This window comes from Rhinoderma darwinii, chromosome 1 (genome assembly GCF_050947455.1).
Source record: "Rhinoderma darwinii isolate aRhiDar2 chromosome 1, aRhiDar2.hap1, whole genome shotgun sequence".
Lineage (NCBI taxonomy): Eukaryota > Metazoa > Chordata > Amphibia > Anura > Rhinodermatidae > Rhinoderma > Rhinoderma darwinii.
The window spans coordinates 20,148,316-20,166,983 of NC_134687.1; positions in this window are offsets into that span (position 1 = coordinate 20,148,316).

Below are 18,668 nucleotides of genomic sequence, written 5' to 3' on the forward strand. Positions count from 1 at the left end.
GGCTTGTTTTTTGCGGGACGAGCTATAGTTTTTATAGGTACCATTTTTGGATACGTGCGACTTTTTGATCACTTTTTATTGTAATATTTGTAGGGCAAAGTGACTAAAAAACAGAAACTCTGGTAACGTTTTTTACGGGTTTTTTTTACGCTGTTCACCGCGTGCAATAAATAATATAATATTTTGATACCTCCGGTCGTTACGGTCGTGGCGATACCAAATACATATGGTTTATTATTATTTTTCAATAATAAAGGACTTGATAAGAGTAAAAGGGGGATTGTGTGTTATTTGATTACTTGAAACTTTTATTGTTTTCAAACTTTTATTTTTTGCACTTTTTTTTACACTTTTTTATACTTTTTTTACACTTTTTCTCAAGTCCCACTAGGGGACTTGAAGGTCCAACGGTCAGATTTTTTTTTTTCTAATACATTGCACTACCTATGTAGTGCAATGTATTAGATCTGTCAGTCATTCACTGACAGCAAGCCGTTTAGGCTTCGCCTCCCGGAGGGGCCTAAATCGGCTTCCATAATGGCAGAGCAGGAGACCATTGTGTCTCCTGTTGCCATAACAGCAGTCGCCAGTCCCGATTGCCTGTCAGGGCTGGCGATCTGCTTGTAACCGCTACGATGCAGCAATCGCTTTCGATTGCTGCATCGAAGGGGTTAATGGCAGGGATCGGAGCTAGCTCCGGTTCCTGCCGTTACAGGTGGATGTCAGCTGTACAGTACAGCTGACTTCCACCGCTGATGACGCCGGATCAGCTCCTGACCCGGCGCCATCTTGCCGGCAGCTACGGAAGCCGATCAGGCTCCGCCGCCGGGCGGATCTTGACCGGCTTCGGTGCTAGGCAGACCGGGAGGCCAGTATTAGGCCTCCGGTTGCCATTGCAGCCACCGGAACCCCGGCAATTTCATTACTGGGGTTCCGATGAGCTGCAAACACCTTAAGTGCAGCGATCGCGTTTGAGCGCTGCACTTAAGGGGTTAATGGCGGGGATCGAAGCTAATTTCGGTCCCCGCCGTTACAGTCGGATGTCAGCTGTAAGATACAGCTGAGATCCGGTGATGATGGGACCGGCTCAGCTTCTGAGCCGGTGCCAAACGTTTGACGTACATGTACGGCAAGATGCGGGAAGTCAGTACTTTCCATGACGTACATGTACGTCAAATGTCGGGAAGGGGTTAAGCCCTGCACACAGATGGCGGACCTGGGGGCCTTCATTATGGCCTTGTAGGCGACAGGGTTGATTTGCTGCAGGATTTCGAAGGGACCGAGGAACCTGGGAGCAAATATGTACGACGGCACCCTCAGTCGAATATTCCTGGAAGAAAGCCAGACCTTAGTGTCGGGAAGAAACTGAGGGGTTTCTCTTCTACCTTGTGTCCGCCTTCCGCTTCATGCGGTCGACCGCCAGCAGGATGGAGGATCGAGTCAGCTGCCAGATCTGCGGAAAGTCCCAAAAGGCCGGCTGGCACCTCGGACGTAACAGGGACAGGGAGAGGAATTTGTGGGTGCTGGCCATAGACAATAAGGAACGGTGTCTTCTGTGTGGACTCGCTGGTATGATTGTTGTAAGAGAACTCAGCCCACGGAAGCAACTACACCCAGTCATCATGCTGCTTGGAGATGAAGTGGCGTAGGTAGTTCTACAAGATCTGATTGATCCTCCCGACCTGACCATTGGACTGAGGATGGTAGGCCGAGGAAAAGTTCAACTTTATACCAAGGAGTCCGCAGAGGGCTCTCCAGAACTTTGAGGTGAACTGATCAGACACAATACGCTGCGGCAAGCCGTGCAGGCGGAAGATGTGTTGGATGAACAGCTTGGCCAGGAGAGGAGCAGAAGGAAGATTGGTCAGAGGAACGAAGTGGCCCATCTTTGAAAATCGATCCACCACCACCCAGACAGTACTGCATCCGGCAGAGAGAAGCAGGTCCGTAATAAAATCCATAGCTATATGCTGCCAGGGGGCATTGGGCACAGGAAATGGCTGGAGCAGACCAGCAGGTCTGGAGTGTGCGACCTTGTTGGCTGCACATACTGAACAGCAAGAAACAAAGTCCATAATGTCCTTGGGCAGCGTGGGCCACCAGAAATGACAAAACAAACAGATCCCAAGTTTTACGTGTCCCCGCGTGACCTGCCAGTCTAGAGGAGTGTTCCCAGCGGGGGATTATTCCACGGTCAGCCAGGCGCACAAAAGTCCTCCCTGGAGGAATGTCCCCAACTTGCAGGGGATTGACAGAGACAATGCAAGACGGATCAATGATGTTCTGTGGAATCTCCATGGTGTCTTCTGTCTCGAAAGACCTGGACAAGGCATCGGCCCTCATATTCTTGTCGGCCAGGCGATAATGGAGCTCAAACTGGAACCTGGTAAAGAACAGTGACCACCTGGCCTGACGAGGGTTCAGCCGTTGGGCCATATGAAGATAGGTGAGGTTCTTATGGTCCGTAAATATCAGGACGGGATGAGCTGCTTCCTCTAGTAGATGTCTCCACTCATCCAGAGTCAATTTGATGGCCAGTAACTCCTGATCCCCAATCGAGTAGTTGCGTTCTGCGGAAGAGAAGAGCTTAGAAAAATATCCACATACCATTGACTTGCCCTTGGAGCCTCTCTGGAACAGGAGTGCACCAGCACCGACAGAGGATGCGTCCACCTCCAACGAGAACTGTAGAGAGACATCTGGATGATGGAGGATAGAGGCTGACGTGAAGGCACTCTTCAGGCTATTGAATGCGGACTCTTCTTAGTGAGGATAGAGATAGGAGAAGTCAGTGAGGAGAAGTTTGGAATAAACTCTCTGTAAAAATTGGCGAATCCCAGAAAGCGCTGTATGGCCCTCAAGCCTTGAGGGTGTAGCCATTCCAGGACAGACTTTACCTTTTCAGGATGCATCTCGAGGCTTCGATTCGAGACGATATAACCCAGGAAGGGTAGAGCATCTTTTTCAAACACGCACTTCTCCAACTTAGCGAACAGACGATTCTCCCTTACCTGCAGCAAAACTTGATGGACATGTCTCTGATGCGTCATAGGATCTGGAGAAAAAAAATCAAGATTTCATCAAGGTAGACTACTACACAAACATAGAGGAGGTCACGGAAAATGTCATTAACAAACTCCTGGAAGATTGCGGGACCATTACACAGGCCAAAGGGCATTACTAGATATTCATAGTTTCCATCACAGGTGTTAAATGCAGTCTTCCATTCATCACCCTGGCAAATCCGGACTAGGTTGTAAGCCTAGGTACAGTTTGGAAAAAATCTTGCACCACGTATACGATCAAACAGTTCTGAGATCAGTGGCAACAGATATTTATTTTTCACCGTGATCTGATTGAGACCTCGGTAGTCAATACAAGGATGAAGAGAACCATCCTTCCTTTTGACAAAGAAGAACCCGGCTTCTGCCGGGGAGGAAGACTTCCGTATGAAGCCCCTCTCCAAGTTCTCTTTCACACAGCTGGACATGGACAGAGTCTCTGGCAAGGAGAGAGGATTTACCCTACCACGGGGAAGGGTTGCACCAGGGGTCAGCTCGATAGGGCAGTCATACGCCCGGTGTGGAGGCAATGTCTCTGCCTCCCTCTTGCTGAAGACGGTTAACGGCTTTGGATAGGACATAGAACGACAATAGTTCAGAGTGAAGAGCTCCCACTTGGAGCCTCAGCGGCTTGGTCACAGCTATAACTGAGTCTGGCAGAGGTAGTCTATTCACTGATGCAACCGTCAATGGCCTCTCCAGAGGTTTGGTGGGTAATTGAAGAAGATCCACCAGGTCTCTACGGATGAAATTAGCAGCGGATCCAGAGTCCAGATACGCAGAGACCTGATGCGTTCTCTCGCCAGACACTATGGTCACTGGTATGGACAATTTAGACAGAAGTCCTTTCTTACCCAAGGTTGCCTCTCCTAGCAAACCTAGGCTTTGGGATTTTTGGGGACACAGGCCCACAAGATGGCCACCGAGGCTGCAATATAGACAGAGTCCCGAAGTGCGACTGCGTTGTCTCTCCTGGGTGGATAGCTTACACTGGTCCATCATCAAAGACTCCTTAGGAGGATCGACATCTGAGGACAGCAGGAGTTGCTGTAAAATAGGGACACAACTAGGAAGGCCTCCCTCCAAATTAACCTCTTGGAGACGTTCTCGGATCCGCATATCAATCCGCGTGGACAGAAGGATGATGTCATCAAGGGCAGATGGCAGGTCTCGAGCGGCAAGTTTGTCCTTAATTTTAGGAGACAGGGTGCGGAAGTGGATGGCGTACTCGCTCACAGAGGTGTCTCCTTGGCGTAGGTTAATCAAGGAAGCTGCTGCAGATGAGACCCGTCCAGGCTCCTCAAACACCATGCGAAAAGTCCGGAGGAAGCCCTGGAAGTTACGGGTCTCTGGTCCTTGTCTCTCCCAGACAGGCTTCGCCCATGCTAGAGCCTTGCCAGTGAGGAGAGAGATGATGAAAGCGACCCTTGTGTCATCAGACGAAAATATCCTAGTATACAGGCTTAAGTGGATCTGGCACTGGTTCAAAAATCCACGACAGGTACCTGCATCTCCTTCATATAAATCCGGAAGTGGCAAAGAAAAACACGGGTCAACACTGCCAGGTGGTGTAGTGTGAGGATCAACACTGCCAGGAGGTGTAGTAGTTGGAACGGCAGCTCGTGCCTCCTGCCGACGTGCGATAATGTTCAAAGCCTGGAGGAGTTGCTCCTGTCGAAACCGGAGGTCAAGCATATCCGCCCGCATCTCTTGTGACGTCGTCATGGTCTTGGATCGACCAGCGGGGTCCATGGCCTGAGCTTACTGTCACGTAGGGTTCGTGGACCCACTGGGACGTACCACCTTGGCGGTATGGCAGCTGGCCAAGAGGGCGCAGGTCAGAGTCTATAGTTTATATAGGGTACCTGTGGCAGCTCGGACAGTAGCAAGGCAGGCTTGGCAGGAACTAGGTAGCAGGTAGATATCAGGTGTGGGGAGGCAGGACAGGCATGGTATAGAGCAAAGCACGGCTACAGCTAAGCACAGCACTAGATCAGGATACAGGTTACAGGATACAGGAACAGGGAACACTAGGAGAAGGAAACACTAGGGGACCATTTGCAAGACAGACTTGAAATAGAACAACAAAGCTCAGGCATGGGAGGATGGGGCTGGGACCCTCTTATAGCCCAGGGTGCTCTGGAGCAATTAGCTCAATCACCAACATGCGTGCGCTCTGGCTTCTTAAGTCTGGACTGAGCTCGTGAGCGAACCCTGGTGGTCACTGTGGAGCAGGATGACAGTATGTGCATACATCTCTTGAGAGAAGGGCATCGACTGGATGGAAGGAGTTTGTGGTCAGCGACCACGGACGTTACAGATAGCATCAAACATTGGACTATAACAGTGTTTTTAACAGCAATAATTACACCAGTTTTTCCTGATATGAGTTGGAACAGAAACTGTGCAGAAAGTCTCTGTGAAAATTTAGAGCGACATAACGTGAATAGAGGGGTGTGCTGTTGGATAATTTTAGAGGCAATGCAAGCTATACTGAAGGTACTTTGTACATGGTTGAAACTTGTAGGCTGGGAGATTGTGAAAGTAAGGTGCACCGAGAAGAAGTAGAATTAACATATGTGTAGTAACGTTACACAACATCAAAACCAAATCCAAACAGGTCAAATATAGAAGGACAGATCCTTGTTGGATTGCTCAAACTTGGGGGACAGTTTGCATGGAAGAATAGATTACGTATGTCGCCATCTTTGTCTTGACTCTGATATCTTGCTACAGTGTGATATCACACAACAAAAGCCATTGAAAAGTCATTGAAAAAGTCAAGATAAAGGATCTAGCCACTGTTTATTTAATGTGTTAAAAGTCAAAATAAAGACGGCTACATCTGTAAATACAGAGAACCTTCAAGTGAAGTTGAACAAGGATCAGAACCTCAAGAAATGAAAAACTCCATTCGTGGGTCATTATTTGATGCGCTTCAGGTTTATTTGGAGCGATCTAGTAAAAATGTTTTGCTTTTATTTATTTATTTATTTATTTTTACAATCATTGGGCTACAAATTTTAAAAAATAGCAAAATAAAAAATGATATGTAAAAAGATATGTTTTGTGAGATTCTGGCTAACTTTTACCGTAATAGACTTTATATGTGTTTGCCATTATCTAACATTCATTTATATATGTAACATGGACAATTTAGGGTAATTGGGTTTGAGTTAGTGCTATGGCAGATGCCTTTGTTTTGTTTTTGTTTAGTATTTTTAGTTTTTTTCATTGTCTTTAGCCAAAACATCAGAAAAAAATCAAATGAGAATTACACCCTTTAGTCACAACATTAAAACCACTGACAGATGAACTGAATAATCATTTGGTTACAATGGCGTCTGTCAAAGGGATAGAATATATTAGGCAACAAGTGAACAGACAGTTCTTGAAGTTGATCTGTTGAAAGCAGGAAAAATGGGCAGGTGTAAGAATCTGAGCGACTGATGGCTAGACTCTAAAATAGTAGGATTTTTGGGGCGTTCCCAATATGCAGTGGTTGGTACCTACCAAAAGTGGTCCAAGGAAGAACAACCGGTGAACCAGAGACAAGGTCATAGGCGCTCAAGGCTCGCTAATGCACATAGGGAGTGAAGACTAGCCTGTCTGGTCCGTTCCCATAAAAGAGCTACCATAGCACAAATTGGTAAAAAAAAAAAGTTCATACTGACCATGATAAAAAAAGAAGGTGTCAGAACATGCAGAGCAATGCAACTTGCTGCAATTTGGATTGCGTAGTCACAAAAAGGTGAAAGTGTCCATGTTGACCCCTTCCAACCCATGCGTTTGCAATGAGCACATGAGCTTTAGAAGATGACCTGCTCTGATCTATTATGTTGACAAGTGGCATGATCACTGGGAGCAGTAGCTGCCTTTACTATACAGAGTGCACAGTTAGGCAAAATACACTTTTGGCATTTCTCTTGGGTGTGCATTGTCTTGAGCACAGGGTCGCCAACCTGATTTGTTCTTCCTTTTGTGGGCAACTTTTCTAAAAATCAAGGAGAGCCAACAATTTTTACGGACTGTTTGGAAAATCATAATGAATGATAAAGATTTTTGATGAAGTAATCTATGTCTATAGCTCAGAATAGTAATATGAACATATTAACATCATGTACTGTGAACAGTAAAATGATGAGAATTACCATCAATAATTTGCACAAGCTTCTCCAGCTGTAAAAAACAGACATATTATTTTTATTTTTTTTACTTGAAAAGAAGTCTCCTATTTTTTCTTTCGATAGGCCATAAATATTGGTTGGAGTCCTTATCCCGACACCCTTATCAACCATATGACTGAATGGACAGTGGTACCTTAAAGGGGTTTTCCGAGTTCCCTCATGCAAAAAAAAAAAAACATGTTAAATCCATCACCCCATATGTACACAACATGTTGACACTATTAGTTGAAAAAAAAAATGCTACTTACCGATCGTAGTTTTCAGGCCGCGTGCCGTTTCCTTACCTCCATCTCTGGTCTGGTGTGTTTACTTACCTTGCTGCTCAGACTACAGTAGACTGTGCGTGCATTAGGCTACTCCCGCTAGTTCACACTCATTAGCCCCAACATACTGCCTCGTCCAGCGGTTCCCCTTTCCATTCCATCAAATGGTTAATAAATGTTCCTCCTCCCATTTTCTATTATTTCCCTGAGTTTTATCCTGTCCCTTCCAAGTTTTTAATCCTCTCCCTAGTTTATGTGCGCGGTCCCTGCTCTAAAAATAACGGGAAAACGCACAGGGGCGCTACCCGCTATAAAAGAAGATATAAGGTTAGCATGTGCGGTCACGGCTGAAGAAGAGGCCGCCCCAAAAAGATACGTCACCAGCTTTTTGTGCTGTATACCCGAACAGGACTATCTGCTCCTAGACCATGTGATGGGTATACGGCACGTCAGTGGAAGAGGCGGAAACAGTGACATCATATGTAACATGACGAGTGGGGAGAGCAGATAACGGCAGCAAATTACCAACAGCAAGTACATTAACAAGGCAAGGGAGACAGTGTAGAAAGAATGCCAAAATAAAAATATATATCGGAGAACCCCTTTAATTATTTACCTGGCTCAGCGCCATACAGATGTAGCCATCTTTATTTTGACTTTTAACACATTAAATACACAGTGTCCAGCAACTTTTTCAATGGCTTTTGTTGTGTGATATCACGCTGCAGCAAGTTATCAGAGTCAAGATAAAGATGGCTACATGCCTACATTTGGTATTGCAGCTCGCTTTAGCTCTGACCCATTCAAATGAAAAGGACTGAGCTGCAATACCAGGCACAGCCACTAACAAAACAATGAAGGGGATGCGGCGCTTGCTGGAGCGCCACAGCCCATTTATTCATCTTTTCTTTTCAATTTTCTTTTTATTGTTTTAAACAAAATTAAATCATACAACTGAATTGCATAAAGGTGTTTTGACAGCATATGATGGTCAACCAAACAGTTGAGAAGTGTCGTTAGATACATTGTAACTTCACATATGCAGCAATGACTTAACGTTCAGGTTAAAATATAAAAATTGGAACAAAACATTAGAAAGATATAATATAAGTACACGAATATAAGGGGGAGCAGGAGGGTAGAGGATAAGTGGAATAAGAGCAAGGGAGAGGAGTTGAGAGAGATTTACAGGATAATTTTATCTGAGACAAGGAGTATCGGTTATAGTTTAACAACCTTAATCGCAAACTAACAGTTCCTACAATGTTTCCCATCAAATCTGACTAATGGATACTCAAGGCTACATCCAAGAACTGAGTTGAAGACCGGAATGTTGTCCAGGGTCTCCATATCTCTGTAAATTTAGTGTAAGAGCGGTTAGAGAGTGCCGCTATTTCTTCTATATAGTACATTTGCTCCACTTTGTTTATCCATTGAAAGAGCGTGGGAACTTGAGTCGATCTCCAGTTTGGGGGAATGAGAAGTTTGGCCCCCGATAAGAGGTGTTTAACTAGAATATTTGTGGATTTACTTAATTGTGCCATAGGTAGATTAAGAAAAATGGTAGCTGGGGGTATTTGGATAGAGATGTCACAAATTTTCGCTATATACTCTAGAACAGGTATCCAATAACATTGGATCTTATCGCACGACCACCAAGTATGTATGTAAGAACCGGGTTCCCCCAAACATCTCCAGCATGTGTCTGGAATGGATGGGTACCAAAGGTGTGTTTTATTCGGCGTGGTATACTGCCGAGACACTATCTTATAATAGTTTTCTTGTGTTTTGATACACTGGGAGGGACCATGAGAATTTCTGTAAAGAATACTTATATCCTTTTTATTCAAGGTAATGGAAAGATCTTTTTCCCACAGCGCGATATACAATCTTTTAAAAGGGACATTCCTATTGATTAACAATTTATATATCTGAGAAAATATATTTCCGTGGATATTTTAATTGTCCCAGGAGGAACTCAAAGATAGTCAAGGGCCTTTCCAAGGACCCTGCTGTAAGGTATGGTAGGATTGCTTGTTTTAGGGACATATAGTGCATTAGATGAAGATTCGGTAGTTTTGGGTTTTCAGACCAAGTCTGTAAGGATATAATTGTCCCATCCTCTAGTATGGAGTCTAGGGTAACATTCAACTTGGCTGAAGGGTTACTAGTGTGACTTCCCAAATCTATCAAGTCTGAGATACGTGCCAGTGGGGACGGTGTGGGGACCAGCAGGTCTCTGAAGAGAGAGAGTGATTTAACTGTTAACTTGGTAAGAGCATTTTTGAGTGAAAGGTTTGTTATGCTGTCTGGATGTGCAAGTAGTAATGCTCTGAGAGGAACAGGAGCTAGGAGTTCCTCAATTGAGACCCATAATTTATTCTCCGGTTTCCAAAAGCAGTCTACAGTCCTGGATATAGAAGCCGTGTGATAATAGTTCTTAAAATCAGGAGCACCAATTCCTCCCAGGGATTTAGGTAGTGAAAGTGTCGCTGCTCTAATTTTGGGGTGCCTGTCATTCCAAATATAGTGGAATAACATTGAGCAAAGTTTCGGGAAGTAAGATTGTGGAATGTGAATAGGTAACATTTGGAATAGGTAGTTAAATTTGGGGAGTATCAACCCCTTAATCAAGTTTTTCCTGCCCATCCAGGAAATAAAGGGAGCTAACCAGGATTCCATGATGGATTTAGTAACTGACAGGAGAGGGGAATAATTTAGGATAAAGTGGTCAGGCCAATGTTTACATAATTTGACCCCTAAGTACGTGATACATTTTGGAGGCCACTTAATTGGATATTGGGATTCTAGCAAACGTATCGTAGAATTAGAGACATTAATCCCTAAAGCTTCGGATTTCTCTGCGTTGATTTTGAAGTTGGACAAATCACTAAATTTAGAAAAAATTTCAAGAACTGCCGGTATTTGTGTAATCGGTTCAGACATGATTATGAGTAAATCGCCTGCAAATACTGTTGTCTTGTGATGTGTAGATTGTGTTGTGATACCTTTTATATCTGGGTGTTGCCTGATATAAACAGAAGTGGCGAGAGCGGGCAGACTTGCCTAGTTCCGTTTTGGATTTGCAAGCTAGATGAAAGGGTTCCGTTAATACGAAGTTTAGCTGTCGGAGTGGTATACATTTGTAATATACCCTGTCGAAGGCCTTCTCTGCGTCAGTACTCAGGAATGTCATAGAACTGCTCTTCTCCCTAGCTAACTGTAATAAGTGCAATAGTCGTAGAGAGTTATCTTTCCCTTGTCTGCCCGAAACGAATCCCACTTGCTCAGGAGCAATCAAGTCCGGTAGCATCGGATTTAAGCGATTAGCTAAAAGTTTTGCAAATAATTTCAGGTCGGTATTTAAGAGGGAGATAGGTCTGTAGTTACTACATAAGTCAGGGTCCTTGCCGTCTTTGTGGATGAGAGTAATATGCACTTCTAGAGTCTGTCTAGGAAAGCTAGAACCTTGTAGTATAGAGTTACTCAAGCTAAGGAGATGGGGTAGTAGTTTTTTCTGGAATATTTTATAGTAGTGAATGGGAAGTCCGTCTGGTCCTGGACTTTTTCCCGAAGGGCACTTCGACAGGATAGACTGAAGCTCAGACTCCGTGACCGGTCTCTGCAGAATGGTTTGTTGTGTAGGGGAGAGACGGGGCAAAGTCAGAGACGCAAGAAATGAGTTAATGGTTTGTTTCCTATTGCTCCACTCGCTATCAGTCTCTTGAGACCGAATTTGATAGAGGGAGGAGTAATAATTTACAAAAGCCTCTGAAATCAGGTCTGTGTCGCTTGTTTTCAAACCATTAGGTAATTTCAGGGAGTGAATATAAGACCTGAACTTTCTCTTTTTTATCAACGAAATCATGAGTTTAGAGACTTTATCTCCGTGGATGAATATTTGATTTTTCCAGTTAGAATAAAATTTGTCAGACTGCTTATTGAGTAAATCTTTTAGAGCCTGTCTTTTACTTGTGAGTGAGGTAAGGATATCTAGTGTTTGTATGTTTTTGTGTTGTCTCTCCAGTTTAGAGATTTCTTCATATAGCACCGAAAGTTTCCGTCTTCTAACGCTATTTTGATACGACCCGATAGAGATGAATTCACCCCTAATCACTGCCTTATGTGCCTCCCAGATCACCGGCATGGGACACTGCTCTGTCGTATTAATTTGGAAATAAGATAGTATAGACGAGGCAACACGTTTCCTATTAGATTCTGAGTTGAGTAAACTTTCGTTCAGGGACTATGTCTTTTGTCTAGCCGTTCTATGCGTTAGCGAGGTGCGGAGCAGTAGAGGAGAGTGATCGGAGTGTATAGTGGTTAGAATTCGTACTTCCACAATGTTAGGTAATAACGAAAGTGGAAGGAACAGATAGTCTAGTCTCTGATATGAGTTATGCGGAGATGAGAAGTGTGTATAGTCTATCGCATTCGGGTGCATATAACGCCATGTGTCAATTAAGGGGAAGGTTTGCAGTGATTTTTTAATTCGTGCAAGGGCTCTGTGTGAAAGCGAGGATTTCTTTATGGAAGAGTCAAGGCTCGGTTCCAGAGCTACGTTTAGGTCCCCACCCATCAAGCAAGTACCTTCAATAAAGGGCCTAACTGTGTCCAGTACCGACGGGATCCATGAAGCCTGATTGGTATTGGTTATATATAGATTACCTAACGTTACTAGGGACCCCGCTAAGAGCCCCTTTATGAATAAATATCTGCCTTCGCTGTCAGAGATTGAATCTTGTAAGACGAATGGTTCGTGCTTAGCAAAGGCTATTGCGACTCCACAGGAATTTTTATGTCAGGGAATGAGAGTAAAACCATGTGTTGAAGTGTGATCTATGGAAAGATGGGGATTTATGGGCCCGTAAGTGGGTTTCTTGAAACAATATGATGTCTGCTTTTTCGTTTTTTAGGTATTGAAGGATTTGTGAGCGTTTAACCGGAGAGTTTAGGCCTCTTACATTGTAAGAAACTATTGACCACGTTGTATGAGAACTAGTCATAGTGACGTTGCAAGTTGCAACCATTAGGCACGGAATCTCTCTCAAGGATGTGTCTTGTAAAATGGGGAAGGGGAACTAGGAACATAACTATGTCTAGGAAATTTTGTAACCATATTGTAGATGAAACATCGGTGAGTCGTGTCACCATGGACAAATGTTGTATGTGAACAATCGTCATTTGACGTAGCAGAGCAAAGCAAATAGAGAAAATGTTAGGTGAATGTTATCAGAGTGGGGGTATTTAATCAGATATAGGTACTTGGTGAAGCAGAGTTGAACGGGTTGTACCTTGGACTTTTTGAGGCTTCTAAGCTGGGTGAGATAGAGATGTCTATGTGTGATTTAATAAAAATCTTCTGCCTATGTATGATAATATTCTCCTCAAAAATAAACCCAACTAGAAGAAATAAAATGCAACATGGTCAACATCAATATTACATACACCCCACATGTATGAGTTGCATCAAGTAGACATCTCAACATAGCGTCACATATAGGTAGTCCAGAAGCACGGTGATAAGTGGAAAAAAAATCAGATTCAATCAAGACAAGCTATGTAAAATATCAACAACAAAAATAGTAGTTAGTCTCCGTTCATACTCGGTTCAGTACCTTAAAAGGATATAGCCGCCCGCTTCTAGGTGTAATCTGTTGATTGAAGCAGTGGACGTGAAATACCTTGTATTCAAGAAGGGTCCGACATTGAAGAAGACCTTGGAGCCTTGTGAGATCGGCGTCGTGCTCTTTGACCTTTGGGTGCCTGAACGGTTTCCCATTGAGGTAATTGAGGGAAATGTTGGAGACGAGCTGCATCATGAACCATTTCCAAGTCGAGATAGGCCTCCAGAGATATGTCAAGTTCAGAGCAGATATTTCTGATGTCTGACGAGGATCTAGCTGTGAATCTCTTTCCATTTACGGAGAAGGATAGACCAAACGGGAAGAGCCAGCGAAATGGAATCTGCCTCTGTCTCAGTGTAGATGTGAAGGGTTTCAGGAGCCGACGTTTGTATAAAGTGGTGGATGCCAAATCCTGGAAGATAGCAATTTGGGACTCTCCATAGAGAATGTTTGATGAGAGTCGGCTTTTCTGTATGATACGATCTTTAATTCTGTAATCTAGAATTCTGCAAATAATGTCCCTCGGGGGATCTGAAGGGGATGGCTTTGGGCGGAGTGATGTGTGAGCCCTCTCAATAACTAGGTTTGGGTGGTCTTCTGGGTCTAGGAATTTCTGAAACGTCTCGGTCAGAGCGGTAAGTATATCTTCGTTGGCAATTGACTCAGGCAGGCCCTTAATGCACAGGTTGTTTCTCCTATCTCTGTTTTTGTGGTCTTCTAGTATGGAATACATTTTATTAATGTGTGTTTCTTGAGACTGTAGGCAAGTTGTAAGCTCAGAGGAGGAGGAGATTAAGGTCGCTTGCGTCTTTTCCAGCGCGTCAACTCTATTTCCAACTTGTAAAAGCTCTTGTTTGATGTCAGACAGATCGTTGGCAAGCGGTTCAAGTGCTGTAGCCAATATTCGCTTCATAAAGGACCTTGAGACTGGGAGTTCCTTTTCCTCTATATTTTGGTCATCTTCGTTCATTTGCTCCAGCTCGGGGTCTCTACGTTTTTGAATGTCTTTTAAGGATGAGAGTGGTTTGGAGTGACCCGACTTCCCTCCTTGTTTTTTTACAAATTTGTCCATCTCTGCTTGTGGAGGTTGTGGGTGTGGGCTTGAGACCGTAGCTGTTTGTTTCGGACCTATTTTCACCATATTAACTAAGAAAATATCGTAGCGGAAGTATTTTCTCTATTCAAGCTCGCCACAGTTGTAGGGGTATTACATAATCATAGGTGGTCTTAAAGCACGTACAGTTGAAGCGGTTAGTATCCCTGCGGTAATCTCAACTTGCCCCTGAAAAAATCGAAATTACTCTCGATGTCACAGTGGTTCCGCAGAGGGGAAGGGTTATGGGACCAAACGAGTTACGGCAGGCACAGGTGGTGCTGATCAACCGATCAGCAACAGAAAAAAAAATTGGGTCGAGGGCCCTTTAAGTGTAAAATAATGTCCAGCAGAGAAAGCTAGTGTGGCAGACAGTTGTGGCAGTTGGAATTTGGGCTGGGGTGGGGTGAGGCTAGTGTAGTAATTGGAGCGTGTTCAAATCGATTGCCTCCCTGAGGCTACTCACCGTCCCCCACCGACATCCACACGTGCAGGCTGTAAGAAGTCTGGAATTATATCCAAAATGGCGGCCGCGTCTCAGTACCTGCCGTATCCAGCCTGACAGGGACACGTTCTCACACTGCTGAGGGCAGGAGGAGGGGACCAGGAGGGAACGTTGCAATTCTTTAGTCTCCGGCCGCCCATCAGGCCCACAGCTGTCCGTCCGGCTGCAGCACAGGTCCAGGCCGCGGCTGCAGCACAAATCGAGGCCGCGGCTTTAGCCTCGTTGGTAGGCCGCAAATCCGGAAGTTGGACTAGGCGGCTGAGACCGGGCTCAGAATGACCAGCGGGAGGCGAGGAGGACCGCACCTTCGAAACACCGAGACTCGCCCATTTATTCATCTAATTGGTGGGGATGTCGGTAGTTGGACCTCCACCAATCTGAAGTGGTTAAAAATAGTGTCACTTTAAGAAATCTATAAGGATAGGCAAAAAATTAATTTTAGGCAACATGGAAAAATTGCTTTAAAATAATTCTCCACTCTTACTAAAACTAAAGACCTAAATCACATAACGGCAATTGTAGCCACAAAGACTGTCACCGTCTACAATGCCACGTCAGTGAATTCATTGCGAGTATAAATACTGTAACATAAGTCAATCAAGTTTCTTCCACATTGAGCTTAAAAGAATTCCGACAGTAAAAACTGACAGCAGCTTTAAATTAAATATGACAGCTCTCCCATTTATTCAGAGAGAAAGCAGATGGTTTGAAATGTCGCTAATTTAATAACTGTAAAAAGCAATGTTTTCTATCATTCAGCAGATGTGTTTTTATTTCTCTTGTGTATCTAAAACGATTCATATTTTTGTGCTAGAAAGGTTATGACATTACCCTGGCTTATTATCAGGAAACAAACAGATCAAATAGTCCAATGTAGATATGCCTTCAAATAATAGAGTATAGTAAAGATGAATAATTTCCTTTATACCAGTATATAAATTAATAGTAACACTATATTTGCTGAAACCATTTTAAAGCCTTTTGATATGAATAGTAAAAAAAAACCTCCAGTTTCTGCCAGGCAATAGTTACTGTACATGTTCATTAACAATTTCTGCATTTGAGAAAGCTCCCGACGCATATGCCGAATTTATCTATAGGGCCCCATTAATCCGAGGTATGCCGAAAGAGAGCAATTTTGGCAATTTTGACCTCGTGTACATCGCCATGGCACTTTTCTAAAACTGTACGGCATAGCATAGTCGCTATTTCATAAAGAGACAATGTGCAAATTTTTTTATCCCGCACGGTATACACCGCAGGAGCCTATGGGTGACATATGCCACTTTAAGTTCATATAACAAGAGAAGGACCTGGATATTCTGGTTACAAGTAATCTAAACAGCAGCACTCAATGTCAAGCAGCAGCTGCAAAAGCAAATAGGATTTTAGGGTGTATAAAAAGAGAGATAAAAACCCGTTATTCAGATGTAATATTACCCAGGTATAAATCCCTTGTAAGGCCACATCTTGAATATAGAATTTAGTTTTTGGCTCCACATTGTAAAAAGGATATAGGAGAACTGGAGTGGGTTCAAAGGCAGGCGACTAGATTATTAAATGGGATGGGAGGTGTCGCTTACAATGAAAGACTAGAAAATATTGGGCTTGTACAGCTTGGAAAAAAGAAGTCTTGGTGATCTTATTAATATGTATATCTGTGGTCAATACAGAGAACTAGCACATGATCTGTTCTTTCCAAGGACTCTACATAGGACCAGGGGACATTCATTGAGTGTGGAAGAAAGATACTTTCAACTTCAATATAGGAAAGGATTCTTTACAGTTAGAGTAGTCAAACTATGGAATGCCCTAACCCAAGAGGTAGTGATGGCAGATACTATGTCAGCATTTAAGAAAAGTCTTGATGATTATTTGCTGACAAATGGCCACTTTGCATAATTTTTCTGGGCGTGGTGCTAAGACTTTATAAGGTGGCTGTTCTCATCTCATGGGTTTCAGTTTGCGGGTTATGCCCATAGAGAAAAATAGAAGGGGTTGGGCCCTTGGTAGTTGGCAGGTCTAATATATCAAATTGAAAACAGATGCCAAAGGCAGAGAGAACCCTATTTCCCAACTACCATTAAATTTAGTTAATAATCTTTATTATGCTATTGCAGCAAACAGACATACAGACAAAACCAACACATAGGGTTACAATTTTCAATGCATGGATAGGGATAATAGCCGTGCGTGGCTATGCTAGTATGCACGTGTGCCTGCCGTCTGTATCGTCCGTGGTGGTAGCAGTGTACCGTCTGGATGAACAATAGCTATACCAGTGAGCACATATGTCTGTCGTCTGTATTTGCATACAGGCAGGTTCAGCGGTCACCGAGACCAACAACGGATTACTAGGCAGTTAGATTGTTAAATTGTTAAATAGTATTTGCCCTAATTCCAGCATGTATTAAAATAAAATAAAACAAAGAGCCCCCCCTCTTTGTTTTATTTTAATACATGCTGGAATTAGGGCAAATACTATTTAACAATTTAACAATCTAACTGCCTAGTAATCCGTTGTTGGTCTCGGTGACCGCTGAACCTGCCTGTATGCAAATACAGACGACAGACATATGTGCTCACTGGTATAGCTACTGTTCATCCAGACGGTACACTGCTACCACCACGGACGATACAGACGGCAGGCACACGTGCATACTAGCATAGCCACGCACGGCTATTATCCCTATCCATGCATTGAAAATTTTAACCCTATGTGTTGGTTTTGTCTGTATGTCTGTTTGCTGCAATAGCATAATAAAGATTATTAACTAAATTTAATGGTAGTTGGGAAATAGGGTTCTCTCTGCCTTTGGCATCTGTTTTCAACATGCCCATAGAGAAGGAGCTGTGCTGTAAGCTGCTGTGTTGAGAAATGCTGAGTGGGGCCAAGCAGCATGAGTCAAGGCTCTAAGAGTGAGTGGGTATGGGGCATTGGTGAGTGACGGGCAGAAGCCTCCCCACGTTTTGTGGAATACTGTCAGCCATGTGCTAGGCAGGATCCTCCCATTAAAGACATCGATATTGACGGGTAACTGTGGCAGGAACCTCAAGCAACAAGTAAGCAAGACACACAGGACCCAATTACTACAGTAACGCCACTGCTCAGGAACAAAAAATGATGGGTGGCAGAGCTAGGCACCTCTTTTTTTACATTTCAACCAGATTCCTGATGGTGGCCCTGAGGGATAGTACCTGTAGGTACTATCTGCACTTACATCATTTATAGGGAGAGATAAGGAGGCAGCACTATATGTACTTGAATAATTTACAGGAGAGAAAGGCAGACAGGTCTATCTGTGGCTACATCATTTACAGAAGAGACAGGGAGGCAATGCTTTCTGTGCCTACATCATTTACAGGATGCAATACTATCTGTGTGTACATCATTTACAGGAGAGACAGGGAGGCAGTACTATCTGTGCCTACATCATTTACAGGAGAGACAGGGAGTCAGTACTATCTGTGCCTACATCATTTACAGGAGAGTCAGGGAGTCAGTACTATCTGTGCCTACATCATTTACAGGATGCAATTCTATCTGTGCCTACATCATTTACAGGAGAGACAGGGAGGCAATGTTTCTGTGCCTATATCATTTACAGAATTCAATACTATCTGTATCTACATCATTACAGGAGAGACAGGGAGGCAATGCTTTCTGTGCCTACATCATCTACAGGATGCAATACTATCTGTGCCTACTCAATTTACAGGAGAGACAGAGAGTCAGTACTATCTGTGCCTACATCATTTACAGGAGAGACAGGGAGTCAGTACTATCTGTGCCTACATCATTTGCAGGAGAGATAGGGAGACAATACTATCTGTGCCTACATCATTTACAGGAGAGACAGGGAGTCAGTACTATCTGTGCCTACATAATTTACATACAGAGACAGGAAGGTGGTGCTGTCTGTGCCTACAT